Source organism: Nothobranchius furzeri, chromosome 2, assembly GCF_043380555.1.
Source record: "Nothobranchius furzeri strain GRZ-AD chromosome 2, NfurGRZ-RIMD1, whole genome shotgun sequence".
Lineage (NCBI taxonomy): Eukaryota > Metazoa > Chordata > Actinopteri > Cyprinodontiformes > Nothobranchiidae > Nothobranchius > Nothobranchius furzeri.
The window spans coordinates 22,392,511-22,410,129 of NC_091742.1; the positions used below are offsets into that span (position 1 = coordinate 22,392,511).

A 17,619-nucleotide genomic window follows, 5' to 3' on the forward strand; every position below is an offset into this window, starting at 1 on the left:
TGCCAGTGGCTCATTGGGGCCACCATGGCAACCGAGGATAAACCAATATATCAGACCAATACGTCAGAACAATATTTAGCTATTTTGATTTATCAGCCTAGGTTGATAGACCTGTTTAGTAGAGCCCAGTTAAAAGCTGAGATATCCACAATACTGAATTTTACATTCATGAAAAAACTGTTTAATAAATGCTCTAAAAAAATGATTGTCAACTGTTATTTTGCTTGGTTCGCTGCCAAGTATGAAGCAGCTGGGATGAGAACCAGCTCCTCTAAATCCGAGACCATGGTCTTGAGTCAGAAAAGGGTTCTCCTGGTCAGGGATGAGGCCTTGCCTCAAGTGGAGGAGTTTAAGTATCTCGAGGTCTTGTTCACAAGTGAGGGAATGATAGAGCGTGAGATCGACAGGTGGATTTGGGCTGCGTCTGCAGTCAGTGCATTTACATGCAGCCAGTAACCCTTTTAAAACCAGAATATTCACAATAACCCGGTTCCGCAGGTCCTTGTAAACACCGCCAAAAACCCGGATATGCTCATAACCGGGTTTTTAAAAACCCGGTTACTACACCTGGGGTAACCCTTTTCTAACCCGAATGTTTGGTCGTGTAAACGCATACCGGGATATCCCCATCAAAGCGTGTGTTCTGTGCATGCTCTGTTCGCAAGGAATCTTGGTCTTTTGAGTAGTGAGACGTCTTGTATGCGCCAGAACACCGGAAGTAAACAACAAGTTGGGAGCAACATGGCGAGTCGCGGCACAGCACCACACTTTTGGAGTGACGAAGAAACTAAAGCACAAACAAATGCGGTCGCTATCTCTTCCGAACTGGGAAACATGTTGTTTTTCACAGATACCGGAACAAGAAGAACCGGAAATGAGGCATATTGCGTCTGGACTTAGTCCATACGTCCTGACGCTACCCCAACGTCCGCATTTAAATCGGGTTATGCAAGTTAGGGGTAACTCTTTCTATTTATGCTTGTAAACGGGTTATTCTGATCAACTCAGAAACCCGAATACCGACCTTAACCCGATCATAACCCGGATATTGGCTGCATGTAAACATAGTCAGTGATGCGGGCGTTGGACCCAGTCTGTTGTGTCGACAAGAGATTGATTTACTGGTCGATGTACATTCCTACCCTCACCTATGGTCACAAGCTTTGGGTAGTGACTGAAAGAACGAGATCGCCAATACAAGTGGCTGAAATTAGTTTTCTCCGCAGGGTGGCTGGGCTCTCCCTTAGAGATTGGGTGAGAGGCTCATTCATTCGGGAGGGGCTCAAAGTAAACCCGCTGCTCCTCCACATCCAAAGAAGCCTGTTGAGGTGGCTCTGCATCGTTAGGATGCTTCCTGGACGCCTCCCTATTGAGGTTTTATGGGCACGGCCAACCAGCAGCAGACCCAAAGGAAGACCCAGGAAACGCAGGAGGGACTATATCTCACCCGGCCAGGGAACGCCTTGGGAATTCCCCAGAGGAGCTGGCCCAAGTGGCTGAGGAGAGGGAAGTCTGGGCTTCTTGAATTAGGCTGTTGCCCCTGCAACCCGACTCCGGATAAGCGGAAGAAAATGGATGGATGGATGGATGGATGGATGGATGGATGGATGGATGGGCACTAATAAAAACAAAAGTGCTGTACAATAAAAACATACATAAAAAGGTCCAGGTTCAGAAATGTTGGGTCTCCGTTATAATTTTTGACATTTTAGCATCCAAATAAGGTGGAAAACATCTCAACAACAGCCAGGAAAATCTGGCTCCATATATCTGCATCAGCGATAGAAAACCCCACATCGGTCGATCTCTAATAGTAACCACACGCCTATGTCTCTCATTCCCTGAATGCAGTCTTGTTGAAAAAATATATTTATACGATGTATTTTTATTTTAAATGATGCATTTTGAGGATGAGGATGCAGAGCAGACCAAAATATCTGGTAGAGACATGGAAACCTTCGCATTTATGGTGTTTTTTCCTGTATTTACATTCAAGCTACTTCCTTCACATCAGACTTTATAGCCTGTAAAACGGACGTTGACCCGCCAAGATGAACGACTGGTTGTTTTGGTGGAAGGAAAAAGGTGATTTCCATTGTGATGATGGTGCAAGAATGGAAACAGCTCACTTGGTGTAAAACCAGTTCCCTCCATCATCAGTTAACTGAGCTAAAATGTGTCTGCTGCTTCTGCTGGAGTCTAAAAAAAGTTCCGACATATGGCTGTTTATGTAACGGCTCTAAAAATAATCCTACGTGAAAGCTCATTAAAAAGAAAAACATTTCTAATGATGAATAAATTAGAAATGTTTGGGAAAACGGTCGTGAGTGCCTTACATTCAGCTGTCACCTCTTGCTTCTCTTTAAGCTACTTAAACTATAACTACAAAATATAGATGCTCGGATTTAGTTGGTTCGTTTACCAAAAATACAAATAAAGCTTTTGGCAAGCTTCTAAACTAAGTTCGAGCATTTTTGGACCAGCAGAGTGCATTTCTTCTTCCTCAAGTATAACCCCTGCAGGAACAACATTTATTGTCATAAAATTAGCAGTGTTTTCCAATAACTCCGCACAAGGAAAGATCATTACCCAACTCACTGACTTCTCCCTATAGATTCCTGTTTTGCCTCCTCTAATTATCCATTTGCATATTTGAAGTGAAAGATAAGCACTTTCTGTCCAAATCTCCAATGACAAACATTTCAATATATTATAATAAGCCCTCAATAGGAGGGAAAAAGAGTTAAAAAAACTAAATTAATGATTTGGGGCAAAAATAACAATAAATAAACAAACTTAAGGTTTTTTCTGCAGCTATTTTACAAGATTTAATAAACACTTTTAATCTTACGACTGCACAGAAAAAAAAGTTTTGTCTTGCCAATTATTGTAAAGGTGTCAAAATGAAGCCCAGCTACAAATCATCTGTGTAATTATCAATTGATTGAAGCAGCTATCTAACAGCTAGAAACACTCGCAGGCATAATGCATCAATTTTAATGGTGTTTCTTAATCAGAACGCTCAGCAATCAGCAGAGACCAATTCGGCCTGAGAGGTAGAGACCCGCCATTAATAATCAAACTAGGCTGCCATCACATTGGCTCTATTCTTAAAATGTTGTTGGAGTTATTTTCAAGTGGAGTGCTCAGCGTTGCATGGTTCCCAGCTCGTAATGTGACCACGAAAACGAGGTGAAGAGGATCCGGACAGCAAATGACTACAGGTGGTTAAGTTCTGGTTTGTTATAACAGAAAAAACAAAAACATTGATCAGACTGGAACAAACGGCTTTGTTCTTTGAAAAATGTAGGATTCTGAGGCTTTAATTTGAAGAAACAGAGATTAGTACAGATGGGATTGACAAGCTAAAGGGCAGTTTTGACATTGTTTATTCTGGCAGAAATGATATTTTATTACCACTGGTATCAATTTTTGAATTCTTGTGCTGACTTTCAGAGCGCTGCATGGTCAGGCTCCACTGTACGTTCGAGACATGCTCTGTCCTCACAGCCCTTTTCGAAGGTTGAGATCGTTGGATCAAAATCTTATTATGGTTCCCCGTACTCGATTCAAGACAAGAGGAGATCGCTCATTCCAGGCCGTCGCACCAAGGCTCTGGAACGAGTTACCTCTGTTGTTACGTTCACGCGACTCAGTTGGTGCTTTTAAGAGCAATCTGAAAACCCATTTGTTTCTCCAGGCATTCTAAACATGTTCTGTATGCGGATTGGCTGTATACGACTTTTTATGTATATTGTGACTGTATTTTTATCGTAGCCTATTTATGTGTCGTTTTAACTTGTGAAGCTTTTTGTGACCTTTTTGTCTGTGAGAGGTGCTAAAAAATAAAGCTTACTTAGTTACTATAGGGCTAGAAGCCCCACAGGGACAGAGCAAAGACAAGAGATATCTTCACAACGCCACCTTCAGCTGCCACCTTATTAACATTATGGTCTGTTTTATTGTGCTGAAAGCCTGTGCAACTTTCAATACAAAAAGCGAGAGAGGGGCAAGCTAGAAGACATAAAATGTATGAGCTGGACAAAGACCAGGCAGAAACACTGGCCTTTGTGTCTTTCCAGGCAGGAGTTGTCTCCTCTCTGGTGTTTATAAGTCTTTCACTTGGCTGCAGATACGGAGTTTGACTTTCAGGTCCACTCCAGTGAACTTCAAGGATATACAGAGAGGTTAAATCTGCATATGAGGAGTGGCTGCACTGTGTCCAGTGGAAATGTATTTGTCTTAATCCTAACATGCAATTGGTCCAGTCTCACCGGACGGTGAAATGACTGAATACAAGACATTTTTATCGTGCATCGAAACAAAAAAATGGGGCATTTAAACAAATAAATCCACAAGTAAAACCAGTAGCTGTTCTCGTTTTATTTGTAACCATGTGGTGCTGTAATTTCCAAATCCAGCTAATTGATTCTGGTTATTGTGATGCAGGGAATCCGCTGCCAGCATGAACTCATCAACACTACGGCACACGCTTCACGACTTAAGGAAGTCAGGACGGAGCCAATATTTATAGGCTGCTGTAGTCCTTGGAAGAATACATCCAAGCCGCAAGGCAAATAGGAAGTAAATATTACAGATGCACATGTCACCTTTAGCAAACTCACCATTATGTACCCTCGTAACTCAAAAGCAACCTTTCAGCTCACTCTGTTAGGGTATGCAAATCACTCACGGGCCTGTTAGCTACTTTTGTGTGCTGTCGTTAATTGCAATCCATTTCCAGACCCATTCTTTACTGGAGATGAATGAATTTGGGAGTCCACGGCTGCAAAGTTCAACAAAGTAGCATCAATGTGAGTAAAATTGGAAAGGTTTTAAACGAAAGGTCACAGAGATTTAGAAGGGTTATCAGGAAACACAGCTTGATGAGAAATATTGGTAAATTAATATTTGATGTTTTCTTCTGGATCCAGAAACAACAGGAAAAGTCAGGACTAATAATCACAACGAAGCCCTGGATTTTACATAGTCGGCATTCTGCAGATATTTGGTGGAGCCGCAACAATTAGAGCAGCAAAACGAACTGTTTTAATCAAATTTGTCAGGATTATGAGAGGAAAAGTGAAGAAAATGAGTTGAAGTGTCTTTGTTGACCAGTGAAATTCTATTTCCTCTTCATTGAAATCTGAAATCGTGGTTCCTTGAAGCAGACAGACTTGTTCTGAGCCTGGCATCCAACCTCACGCCCAAGACAGAATCATTTATTCTTTATATTATGTCTGCATCATTTCCATCATTAGTGCACTAAAATAACACTCACTACATTCTGCACTTCAGCTGCTCAGTCAAACAGGTCCTATGCTACAGATGATGTTTATTCCAAAGATAATAAAGAGCAGCTTATTAAAACAACTGGGGTTCATAAAAAAGACGCCCGCTGCAGAGCAGAAATGTCCTTGTAGCCGTGGAGTAACGGGGCCTGCACAAACAAGAGAAAATAACAGCATTTTGCTGTTGTGATGGGCTACAAGATGAAAATGATTTTCCATGTTCTCCTCCTCCTCCAACCCCCTGCAACCGCCCCTTCACATGGGGCTAACAGGCTTAAGCCTGCCCCCTGTGGAGCCCATCTACCAAAAGAAGCCTCCCAAAGTAAAGGGGGCCCTTGGGTTTAGCCTTCTGGACCGGGGTCTGAATCCATACCCGCGTCTTTAAAAGATATCTGCAAGAAATATATGTGACAACCCAAATAATCAGCATTCTCATCAGAAGAGGAAACAAGCTGGCGTGGTGGTGTGTTCACTGAGGAGGCGGTGGGAAGAGCTCGCTGCAATTTTGGCTAAAGTCTCACAACAAATCATGGCGGTAAAAAAAAAAAAGGTGTCACATGTATCACTGTTTAAAACAGCAGTAATCCACGTTGTAAATGGCCCCTCTGTGGTTAGCCGTAAGCTAATTATTCTTTATCTCCAGACTGAGATTGTCCAAAGACCTATCTACGACATGTAAAATATGCAGGAACCTTTCACAGAAATGCATTTTCAAAGGAGCTGTCACTTTAATCATTCCCAGGATATTTTTGGGTGATTTGGCCTCGCTCTGTTTCCTAAAAAAGCCCCGTCAATAAAATACACAGAAAATACGACCAGCACAAAGGGTTCCCTGTGTGGAGCTGCATAACACAAAACAGAATGTACTTCAACCAACAAATGTTATCTTTTTAAATAAATTACGGTTTTAAAAAATCTACACTGTAAAAAATGATTTCTAAGTAAATTTTTAATAATCTGCCAATGGGGAAAGCAAACGTTGTTGGCTAGAAGCCTTAAAACTATCAAATAAATCAAAATTTAGATTTTATTGCTAGTTTTATGAATTCTAGCCAAGAAACTTTTTCTTACTCCATTGGCAGATTTTTATTTACTGAAAGGGACTTTACGGACTTTTGAATTTTTATGCTCGCGATTAACCCCTTAGGCCAAAAGCGTAACAGCAGCTTCAATAGTAGGCTCGTGCACGAGGCGCGCATGCTGTACGTGCACACTCCATAACGAAAATAACAGCTGAGACAGTCCCTTGTGTGTGGCCCAGAGGACAGAGGACAGGAGAACGTGCAGCTAATTAATTAAATAATGTGGTTCTGTGCCTTTCTCTTCAGCACAGCCGACAAAGGTTTATGATGGGTCAGTCCTCCTGCATGCTCAGATCATTCCCCTCCCTTGCTTGAAAAATTGAAAGTTGAACCCACATCTTTTTCATCTGTGAATTCAATGCCGTTCGGCAAGTCTCAAATGAAAATGTGGACATCTTACTGTAAAAAAATGTACCATTAATGTAAAAAATAAACTCTAAATGAACTATGTTCACATCCAGAATCGAACCCAGGTCTTCTGCATGGGAGTCAGACATCTTACAAGGTAAGCTACACTCTAGTAGCATTTACAGTATCTGTAACTTTTATATCCTTGATGACAGCTGAAACAACATCAAACCAAAGAACGGTTCGAAACGAAAATGGCTATTTTGTTGCTAATTTGCAGGAAATATCTAGAAGAAAGTTCTACAGAAAGTAGCTAAAGGTCCTCAGAAATGTAGCTAGCTTTGTCACTAGGTGTTAGGAACAGCGACAAAGTGGCACTACCTCTCTCTCTGCTGCTAAAGCTACTGATAGCAAATGCTACGGGCTATGCCTGAGCGTGAACGTGCATGAAGCAGCCTGCTCGACCCGAGCATCTCTCTTTTTCTGTGATTTTACAGAAAAACAGGCATTCACAGTAAAAACGCCAGGCGTCATTCTACAGGACCAGGGCATTGCAGGAAGAAGAATTTTTTTATTTCTATACATGTTTTGGCTGTCAAACCTCCATTATGTCCCTTTAAGTAACGCAATTTTCTACTGAAAATTGTTTTCTTTTAAGACGAAAAGTAAGATAAAATGTTTATTTTTTACTTTCTTAAAAGTAATTTTTTGCAGTGTACATAATATGTACAAAGTACTAAATTTACAGAAACAAAATTTGTTCCATATAGACTAACTGGATTCACATTTATTGTTTTTTAATACAAAAGTAGCTTTTAAAAGACAGAAGCTAACAGTGAAAGTGATCTACCAACTCAAGTCTCTGTAGATTTAAAGCTTAGTGCATTTTGAGACCATTTGGGTCCCTCAACAAGAAAACTGCAAGCTTTTTAGAAATGTGATACCATCACCAGCGGCCCATCAGTGACTGCGTTCAAGAGGGCAGCTGAAGAGACCACTTTTAATGGTTCACCGATTTCTAAAGAGCTCGGGAAGCACGGCATTCACCCACAAGCATTCCGTCAAAAGTAAGTATATTTATTTTGTTTTGTAATAGCCGTTGATCCAAAATATTAACAAAAATAGGATCACTGCTGGTAAAATCCAATAAAAGGTGACTCTTTCATTTTCCGTGGCAAAAACTACATTTCTGAGCCATGCCTGCTTGTTCTTGTGCTCCCAGAAGGGCACCAGCGTAGTCAGCACCGAGCGATATTGCCGGCTTTCCATTAGGATGGGATCCAGTTGAACTTTTCAGTGACTGAACGGAGCAAACGTCACCATCAACATCAATTTGCCAGATGTGCAACGTTGCTTCTTGTTGAATAACTCAACCACAGAAATAGAAACTGCAAAACAATGCAGTTACTCTTCTGTTTCCTTCAGCTGCAACTCTGAAAACACCTGATAACAATAAATAAATAACAATGACAAAGTCTTATTGTCTCTTGTCTCGAAATAAAATGAAATCCCAGCTTTTTTACAGGAAGCTAATTTATTATTTTTGGGGGAAAAGACAGTCACAGACAGCCAACGCATGACGGATCAAGACCTCTCAGTTCGTCTATTCGTGTTTCCTTAGCTACGCCGATGACCTCTAGAAATCTGTCATGGTTCCTCAATCACTGAATCCTTCTTTCGAATGCAAGACTTCGACCCTGGTGCTTCTGTGCTACTTCAAAATAATTAACCCACTGCTGGCTCTTGCAGTAAGTTTGGACGCTGCGGCCGTTTCTAGCAGATGTTCTGCTGTTGTTTAATCAGCAGCTCTCGCCAATTCAGCATGAAAACACAAGGTACCGTGTTCGGCTAGCGCTGAGCATCTCGAGGGGAATTTAATGCAACATGAGGGAAAATGCACAGTTAAAATATAAGCTATGTGCATTTGGCATGTTGGATCCCAAAAGGCTTATTTTAAAGGTCTCATTTGCTCGTTTTGTTAATTGTTTTATCAACAAATTAGCAGTTGTCTCTAGTATGAATGAATTCCTTTTGAGTCGTTTTCTGTGGAACAAAGCTCAGGCTTCTGTTTCAGGAAGTAGATTATTGTTTGGAAAACTAAAGGATTTCATGTCCTACTCATTAATATTTGTGATATGCAAACACATCACCTCTGATTGGCTAAAAGTAGCACAACTCCTCTGCTGCCTTAGTTTTTTTCTTCTTTCTTGGATATAAAATAAAACTTGGTGCGTTGTCGCTACAAATAAAGCCCAAAGATGTTCGGCCATGTTTGTTCAGTTGCTAATGCTAATGGTTAGCTTCTATTAGCCAAGGCATGCTCCATATTTTCTAATTCAAGGTGAAATATGTTGATGTCTACCTATGAGCCTATTTAGGATGCAGAAACCCTAAAATGTTGAAATAAGGCAACTAAGTCTAGTCCTAGCTTATCCGTTAGCTCCGTGACAGAGAAACAAATGGATGGAGATATTTTGCCTTTGGACTTCTACGTCTCTTTGAGAGTGTTGTAAAATAGTTCCCCACCAGGACAACAGAGGGAGTAGCGATTTTCTGGGGTGTCCTGTCATGTATTCGGTGCAAGAAAGTGCATTTACTATTGTGTTGATATTGTGTCTTTTGTATTTCAGAGACTTTTTAACACCAACAAATGTGTCCCTCTTCATGCGCTCGCCACCTCTAAACCCACATTACCCGTGACTCCCGTTCACAAAAACTGTGTTTGCTGCATATCTTTTTACTGCTCCTGTCACGGGTGAACAACCGCTCATATTTTCTACAATTTGTTTTTCTTTTGCGAGGTACTCTTCAAGCTGCTCTGTGTCTGCCACTAGATATCTTCGGCTCTCATTTTACTTTATTTTTTCGAGGGAACAATGGTGGTGCTGCTGATGAATTTAAAGGAAGCGGCATCCTGGCCAATCACAAGCCCATCCTCTCTGTCTCATTCGACTGATGTTTAGAAAATTAGGCTTGACACCGCCCAAACTTGCGTGCCTGTTGGAGAGCCCTCGCATCGACGGATAATGGGGATGTGTGTCTTTGTACCGACGCAGACGCATAAATTAGGCTTTAGACTTGTTTACGCACTTTCTAAAGACATTTTGTTTTTTTCCAAGCAGCTTTTTCTATACAAATAGAAGAACTCTCTTCTAACCTTCAATGCTCTTTAAAAGCGTGGAACTTTGCACTTTTCAGTTTGACCCGAGATTAAAATAAAAATCCAGGAGGCTTTTTTTTATTCAAAGAAAAACAAAGGATTCCCTGTGCAGGTTTGTAGGAATCTGGAGACACTTTACTAAATATGTTAGAAACTAACGTCAACATGTTATTTACACTGACGTCACCTGTTCTCTTCCTGTTGCAAGTGTCTGACGCCATTATTTATGGTGCTTTTATTCCACTGTTAATGGACATTTGTTTCATGGACCTCGTCTTTCTCGCCCAGGACACTTCACAAATCTGTGAATCCTTTCAATTTTTTATTATTAGTGCTTTTTTATGAACTAGCAGGTTTTCCTCGGTTATTTTTTCTTCCGCTGTGTTCCGTTTCTCATTTGGTCCTTGGTGTTCTTGTTAGCAATAAAAACCTCTTCAAAATGAAACGAAGAACATATTTTCCTCACCGTTTTCCGAGAAGCGGTGGATCGGTAAATGAGCAGTATTTTTATATAATGGGTCATGTCTGTGCGTACGTGGCCACGCAGGAGAAAGACAATGCTAAAACCAGCTGACTGCTATATTTATAAACACTTTCCTAAGTGTCCAGGTATTTTTGAGTATAGTTAAATGCCTTTCTGCATGGAGATCGCTGGTTCGACGCCAGGCTGCAGCATTTTCTGTGTGGAGTTAGCACGAGTCGGTTTTCTCCAATTTCCTCCTATCCCACAGCATGCATGTTAGGTCGGTGTGTGGCTCTAAATTGTCCCTAACTGTAAGTGAGTATGTGACTGGTTGTCCTATTTGTCTTTGTGTGTCCCTGTGATGGACTACGGGTCTGTCCAAGGTGTCCCCCACCTCTCTCCTGGTGTTGGAGATAGACATGATCACTCTGTGACCCTACTGAGGACTTAGCAGTGTAGAAGCCAAGAGACATAGTCCCTCCAGCGTATCCTGGGTCGTCCTTTAAGTCTCTTCCCGGTTTTGGACATGCCCGGAAAACCTCACCATGGAGACGTCCAGGAGGCATCCTACCAGCTGCCCAAGCCACCTCAACTGGCTCCTTTCATTCTGGAGCAAGAGCCTTGGGTCGAGGTGAGTCCTACTATATCTAGCCGGAACTTCTCAGTCTCACACACTTACTCCTTTCCCGCCAGGGAGGCGACGTTCCACGTACTGAGCGCTAGCCTCTGTAGCTGAAGACTAAATCACTGCACTTTGTCTGATCTCTCACCTAGGACCTGTTTGCCATGGAAAACCCTACCAGAGGCATGAAGCCCCAGACCACTTAGCTCCTAGGATCATTGGGACACTCAAACCACTCTACTGCGTTAAGGTGGCAGCTCATGCAGATAAGAAAAATATCATAATTCATAAATAAGAAACAATCACATGTACGGATAGAAATAGCCGATATTCATTATGACCTGAAACTCACAATTATTATTTTCAAATCTACAAACACACCAAAGCCAAGCAGCAATAAAGAAACTGATATTTTCACTCGCTAAGCCCTAATTCACACGTGCAATGACAGATCCTCTAACTGGACGATTTTACTTCCAAAACTGTAATTTTCAACTTAAGGAAATTCCTTAAAGGAACTTTACGGAGTTTTGAATTTTTATGCTCACGATTGCCCCCTCAGGCCAAAAGCGTAACGGCAGCTTCAATAGTAGGCTTGTGCACGAGGCGCGCATGCTGTACGTGCACACTCCTTAACGAAAATAACAGCTGAGACAGTCCCTTGTGTGTGTGTGTGTGTGTGTGTGTGTGTGTGTGTGTGTGTGTGTGTGTGTGTGTGTGTGTGTGTGTGTGTGTGGGTGGCCTGGAGGACAGAGGACAGGAGAACGTGCAGCAAATTAATTAAATAATTTGGTTCTGTACCTTTCTCTTCAGCACAGCCGACAAAGGTTTATGATGGGTCAGTCCTCCTGCATGCTCAGATCATTCCCTTCCCTTGCTTGAAAAATTGTTCCAAAATGAAAGTTGAACCCACATCTTTTTTATGAGTGAATTCAATGCCGTTCGGCGAGTCTCAAATAAAAATGTGGGCATCTTACTGTAAAAAAATATACCATTAATGTAAAAAAGAAACTCTAAATGAACAATGTTCACACCCAGAATCAAAACCAGGTCTTCTGCATGGGAGTCAGACATCTCACAAGGTGAGCTACACTCTAGTAACATTCACAGTATCTGTAACATTTATATCCTTGATGACACCTGAAACAACGTCAAACCAAAGAACGGTTTGGAGCGAAAATGGCTATTTTGTTGCTAATTTGCAGGAAATATCTAGAAGAAAGTTCTACAGAAAGTAGCTAAGGGTCCTCAGAAATGTAGCTAGCTTTGTCACTAGGCGTTAGGAACAGCGACAAAGTGGCACTGCCTCTCTCTCTGCTGCTAAAGCTACGGATAGCAAATGCTACGGGCGATGCCTGAGCGTGAACGCGCATGAAGCAGCCTGCTCGACCCGAGCATCTCTCTTTTTCTGTGATTTTACAGAAAAACAGGCAATCACAGTAAAAATGCCAGGGCTCATTCTACAGGACCAGGGCATTGCAGGAGAATGTATGAAGAAGAAATTTATTATTTCTATACATGTTTTGGCTGTCAAACTTCCATAATGTCCCTTTAAGTATTCTGATAATTACAGCTCTTTTAGCTACATCCGAATCAGCCAAACCTGATTCCACGGGTCAGAGATTTGAATCAACCCTCATAATCTGAATGTAGCAATTAATCATCTTTGATTATGTCAAACTTGCACAAAGGGTGAGTTTATAGTTTCACCTGCATTTAAAAGGAAAATGGGATTATTCTAATAGATCCTTTTAACTACATTTTAAGTTTCAGTTGGCAGCATTTTCAGCTCCATATTGACTAATAATAATTATGTGTATAATTGTTTAGTTCAGTATCAACACGCATGTGTAATTCATCTCCAAATGTCTGGATGTCTGTTGAAGATGGAGATGGAGCAGCGTGAGTATTTGAGTGAGTAAGCCGGTCTGCTCCCTGACCCTTTAACTGTGGGGTAAAAGACCCAGCTCTGCCTGTAGTTTAGTTTGCCACACATCTCTTTAAGCGGTGCAACAGTAAAGCCTTCATCCACTTCAGTTTCATTTTTTTAAATAAAAGACTACTGCAAGGATCTCACACTAAATTAGAGTGTGAAAACCATGAGTGTGAGAATCATTTTTCAAATGCTTTTATGTTTTCTTTTATCTTTCCAGCATCCACTTTCAGCGATTTGAGCAGCACACAAAAACTCAAACTGCAAGTGTGTGTGTGTGTGTGTGTGTGTGTGTGTGTGTGCGTGCGTGCGTGCGTGCGTGCGTGCGTGTGTGCGTGCACACACCATGCTCAAATGAACTGGATAACAATCTGCAAGTGCACCTCTTGTGACAACGTCAAAATTAAAATAAAAATTGCACCTTTTAACCATGGAGAAAATGGAGTTCATCCATTACCAAAGGCACAAAAATCATGCACAACTGCTCTTCATTTTCATTCTGACTGAGGGCATGTTGGTCCACACTAGCATCCCAGTGTCTCCTCCAACATAATCGCTCGCTGCATTCAGACTTTTAATATTTCTGCTTTGGTTTGCAGCTGCAGATAAACAGACGTAGGTTCTTAAAAGAAGTAGACAATGGAAATGGTTCCACGCCTTCAGCGAAGCGGCCGAGGTGCTGTTCTGCTTATCTGGCTCTTGCAAGTGAAAAAAAAAATGGGGTTTTAGTCATCATGTTTGATAAACACATCATTCAATAGTAAAACTGTATGGTGCGGTTTATATAAACCACAATAACAAAACCACCAAGGTCTTTTAGTTTAACGTTTTGATTTTCTGCTACTTTGGTTGAGAAGATATTCACAAAGAGCACATCCTGTAAAGGAAGACAAGCCAGTTTGGGCTTGCTTTTACCATCCCCTAGTGTCCGTTTAGTAGAACAAAAAGAAAAACGTATCTTCTCGCTGTGTGTTTTAGTGATGGGAATTCCGGCTCTTTTTTTTGGCTCAGCTCACCAAAAAGAGCCGGCTCTTTCGGCTCCCAAGTAGCTCCTCAGATTTTCTGTTGCGTAGAGTACATTTATAACCAAAATAATGCTAAACATATGTAAAATAATTTACTAATGTAAAAAAAAAAGCAATATATCAAATGTTTATCATTTCTATGGATTTAATAACTGAACACTTTAAGAAATGTCCACTTTCCGACTGCTGGCGCTCATTTTCTCACCGTCTTTGTCGCACTCTCCTCTCTCTCTCTCGCCTTTTTCCTCCTCCTCATTCCCTCTCGTCTCCCTCCACCCGCATGTGCTCTGCTGTGTGTCTGTCTGAGTCTGATCCTCCCTCTTCCCCGCCCCTACTGCTCTGTGTGTGGACAGTCTGGACACACAGTTACACATGTTGACCAATCGCCTGTAGCTTTCACCAGGGGGGGGGGGGGGGGCTCCCAATGACGAGCCGGCTCCCGTCGTTCACTTCAAAGAGCCGGCTCTTAGAGCCGATTCGTTCGCGACCGACACATCACTAGTGTGTTTGTATTTTTAACACCTTAATCTAACAACGTCTCCCCAGCCTTCCTTAGCGTCTACAGGAGCGATTCATCACTAAATGAAACAAATCCACTGTGTTCCTGATCTGAAACATGCAGGAAACGTGCTGGAAACAGACTGCAGCGCCAGGTGTTTAAAGCAAAAAAATTTTCCAAGTCCTACAGACCGGACCGGCACTCGGAAGTTGCAAATGCGGTATTCTGGCCACAGACGGCGGTGGGGATCTGAGTGGCATTCAATTAACCCTTTAACGGGTCATTTTAGCACATACTGGCTCAAGAAAATGGTTTAAAACAAAAAATAAAAAAGGTTCAAAAAGCTCAAAGAGGCCGAGGAGTTGGCCTCAGAACCTGGAGATCGCCTGGGATGGGATGCACTGGAACCATCCTGGTCCAACATAAAAGATAAACCCTGGAACCCACAGGACCCAAATGATCCGGAGCCAACGCGTCCCCGACAGGACACCACAGGAGACACACACACACACACACACACACACACACACGTCAGAGCTGTTCTGGCTGCAGGCGGGCAGACCGATGAGGCAAATGGGTTTAAAATGCTGTAGCTGTGCTCAAATTACACACACCCTCAGCTCACCAAATCATTCAGTAGTGAAGAAAATAATAATGCACAGCCTTGAGCTACACTACAGCTTTGCAATTTGCTGACCATAACAACAAACGTCTTTTTTTTCTGGCTTTTTGCTAATAGGATAAATGCTTCTGGGTAATTTCTAAATGAATTCCTCAGGCCAAAGCAGCTCCTCAAGCCAATCTAAACCACATTTGATAGAGGATTAAATTCCTGATTGAGTTTATTGCAGCAAAGCTGGTGACTAACTAAAAAAACATGTTATTCATGCACCACAAGCGGTGTTAAGACCTGTGATGTGTGTGTAAACGCCTCTCCGTGCTGCCGCTGTGTGATCACCCACCTTACAGTGACTGTTTACACTCCTCGCTCGTGCCACAAAAAGGTGAGAAGACCCCTGCTAAATGGCTCCAGCTCTGAGGCAAATGCATTACTTCAGCGAGCGCAGAGCTCCCTGTCTGCTCAGAGGACTAGGACTAAAGCCCTTAATCCCCCGCCTTGATTTGCGATCGCCTGCTAGGTTTTCAAATGTCATCAGTGGGGAAGTGTGTCCTACTCCTGCCCCACATGCTCGGCCCATTAATGCAACACCACCACCAGGCTGCATCCATACAGAAGAGAAACAGCATCTCTATTTATACACAGGAACCCATGCTTCTCTTGGCTGAGCTCATAAGCAAGGCATCAGATCCAAGACAGTGAGGATGGATAAATGTGTGGCTGGACCACAATACAGCATGCTAAATATCTATAGCGTGTATTTTATGACATCAACTGATGCTTTAAAGTATCTGAAGATTTTAAAAATGCAATGAAATAATAGAAGACATTTTATTTTTAAACTCTTAAATGAGAAAACGTAAAAAAGTCACTGCGGTCTGTGTTTCTAATTAAACATTACTGTGACTCTGAGTTTAATTAACCCAACAGATACAGATTTTGACATGTTTCATTCACTCGTACTTAATCATTAAAGGTACTTTTTTTATTTTATTATTTTATATTGATTCAATTTAAAGGTGTTGCTTATAACAAAGTCACCATATGATTTTTTTAAATAAAAGTGTTAGAATATTTAAAGCATTTATTTTACTAAATATAAAAAAAAAATTTAAGGTCAACAATAAAATAGTTAGTCCTGATTTGTTTCCATTTCTACTTCATTATCCTTTTGATCATTTCTAAGTTAATTCCCAGTCCACAGGAGCGCGTGCGCACACTGCGCGCGCTGTTCACACCGTTAATGGTCCTCAGCTACGGCTTCGGACCGACTACCCTCCTCCTCCTCATTCATCGATGGCAGGACAAGTGAACTCCTCGCCATCACAAAGCATGTAAGCACGGATGTCAGCGTGGACGGAGTCAGCGCGGCGACAGCTCTCACCTCCGCCGGCTGAGCGCTTACCTCTCCGGGCGCTCGCTTCTCTTGGCCCCCCTTCCCTGGTGCGTGTCCTTGTTTCGCTTCAGCGCTGAGTGTGAATGCTGTCCTTATCCCACAAAGACCGCAGTTGCATTTTACAGCAAGGAAAGCAACACTGTGCGGAGGCAGCGGCTCGGTGCGTGGCCTGTCGGTGCTCGGCTCCGCGCGTCACCAGGTGGAGCGGACGGACCGGGACTTGGCGGATGTCTTCTATCCGAGGCTCGCAGCGCGGCAGCGGATCTGAGATGCGAGCGACTGCTCGGACTGACTGGCACGCCGTGTAGCCACTTTACTCACGGTGCTGCTGCTCCTCCTCCTTCACCGGGCTGGAGCTGACACAAGCCTTGCAGCGCCCCCAGCCCGCCACTATGTGCATTTACATCTACTCACCTCAGGAATCCTCAGCAGCAGCAGCCAGCTCAGCAGATCTAAATGCTCCTGGAGATCCTGCAACGTTTTCATAATTCCCTTCCTTATATAATTGTAGTATTTCACCAGTTAATGCATTTAGAGTCAATACAGACATGGATAACATATCCAGTTGAAAAAATTAAATAAAAAGTTACAGAAAATCCATCAACCTATATTATGTGTTTCATCATCATCATCATCATCAAATTTTCTGAACTGCTTATTTCCTAAAAGACTCACAAGCAGGGGGTGAGGTGAGGACGCCCTGGACAGGTCTCTAGTCCATCACAGGGACACACAAATGAACCATTCACATTCTCGCTCACACCTGCAGATAATTTAGAGTCTCTGACATGCAGATAGCTGTCTGACTGACTTCAGTTTGGAGAAACGGACAATAAATCTGATTTAACGTACATTTGTAAAGTAAGTCAGTTATAAAATCTTAAAATAACTATAATTCCAAGAATAAATAATGCCAGAATCTTAATGTCAAGTTTTACCCTGATGAATTCTGTGGTCTTTAAGACGAGGAGCTGGCTGCGTCTGACATAATGACTCTGTAGGAATAAATGGGAATTTAATAGTAACATAATCAAGCTTTTGGAACAATACGGTTTTGAGACACTTAACTTGTCTATTGTATCACTAGTGTTCTCTGTTTCTCCTAACTGAGGCCTAAATGTAATTATTCTAATGAATCTGACCTTAAAAAAAAGTTAAACATTCACTATAAGCATTCACAC

The 17,619-nt window shown here is 42.0% G+C and overlaps 1 protein-coding gene across 5 annotated transcripts in view; it reads right to left on the minus strand.

Annotated features, from left to right (window-relative positions):
• LOC107378123 (kelch-like protein 29) overlaps positions 1-16,672 on the minus strand; it is a 404,331-nt gene extending 387,659 nt beyond the window's left edge. For 3 of the 5 annotated variants that reach the window (XM_070545020.1, XM_070545028.1, XM_070545022.1), the window contains exon 1: positions 16,448-16,672. The gene's annotated coding sequence lies outside the window, so the exon portion shown is untranslated. Of the gene's footprint in view, positions 1-16,426 lie in introns of all 5 variants that reach the window. The other 2 variants (XM_070545021.1, XM_070545024.1) reach the window with 1 other exon arrangement.
• Between the last annotated feature and the right edge of the window lie 947 nt (positions 16,673-17,619).